This window comes from Rhea pennata, chromosome 3, assembly GCF_028389875.1.
Source record: "Rhea pennata isolate bPtePen1 chromosome 3, bPtePen1.pri, whole genome shotgun sequence".
NCBI lineage: Eukaryota > Metazoa > Chordata > Aves > Rheiformes > Rheidae > Rhea > Rhea pennata.
The window spans coordinates 54502956-54503918 of record NC_084665.1 but is presented as its reverse complement, the minus strand read 5'-3'; the positions used below and the strand labels follow the sequence as shown (position 1 = coordinate 54503918).

The 963-nt window shown below is 43.2% G+C and overlaps 1 non-coding gene across 1 annotated transcript; it reads left to right on the top strand.

Annotated features, from left to right (window-relative positions):
* The first annotated feature begins 524 nt into the window (after positions 1–524).
* On the top strand, positions 525–596 carry TRNAH-GUG (transfer RNA histidin (anticodon GUG)). The gene has a single exon. It is a non-coding gene; the product is annotated as a tRNA-His (tRNA).
* The last annotated feature ends 367 nt before the right edge of the window (positions 597–963 follow it).

Sequence of the window (963 nt, the reverse complement as noted above, 5' to 3'; positions counted from 1 at the left end):
AAAAAAAAGGTAACCAGCAGTATAGGTGCAGAGAGAATGGGATGGGGAGGGGACCTAGAAAAATGAAAATAAAATAAAGAATTTATAGACAGAGTACCAGGTTCTACTATTGGAGGCTTCTGTAGCCATGTCTCTGCAGAATTTTCTAAGATATAGTCTAGATGTGTACATCCTCTGATGGAAATGAAACTGATCCAGGGTCTTTCTGACAGGAATATTAATATGAGGAGAACTTCTGAAATAAAATTTCTAATGTTTCACACAGTACTTTTACTAATGGTCATTTCAAATTATTTAGTTTTGAAGAAGCTGGAGAATCGATTTATACTCAGAGATGTTTATAACTTTCACCCCAGAAGATGCTGCAACACCTTTTTCCTCAGATGCTAATATCAGCATATTATTTCCAGAACAACTGTAGCAGAAGATTCTTAGAAGGTGCTGCCTCTATATGCTTCATATGTCTTAAATATATGACCAACCTTCTTCCTGAAACAGTGTGCTGAACAGAGCCCTTGTAGCATGCCGTGATCGTATAGTGGTTAGTACTCTGCGTTGTGGCCGCAGCAACCTCGGTTCGAATCCGAGTCACGGCATCGCCCCCGGGCAGTTGCACAGCACCTGGGCTCACTTCTTTGAGTGAGAAGGGGATCTTATCAATGTCTGCAAATACCATTCTCAAGGGGATGGGGCCGAACTCTTTTTAGTAGTGCCATGTGTTACAGGAAAAGAGGCAACAGGCACAAACTGAACCACAGAAAGTTCTGCCTGAATATAAGGAAAAACTTTTTCACTGTGAGAGTGACGGAGCACTGGCACAGGTTGCCCAGAGAGGTTGTGGAGTCTCCTTATCTGGAGATACGCAAAACCCACCTGGATGCAACCCTGTCTAACATGCTCTAGGTGATCCTGCTTGAGCAGGGGGGGGATTAGATGATCTCCCAAGGTCCCTTCCAACCTCAA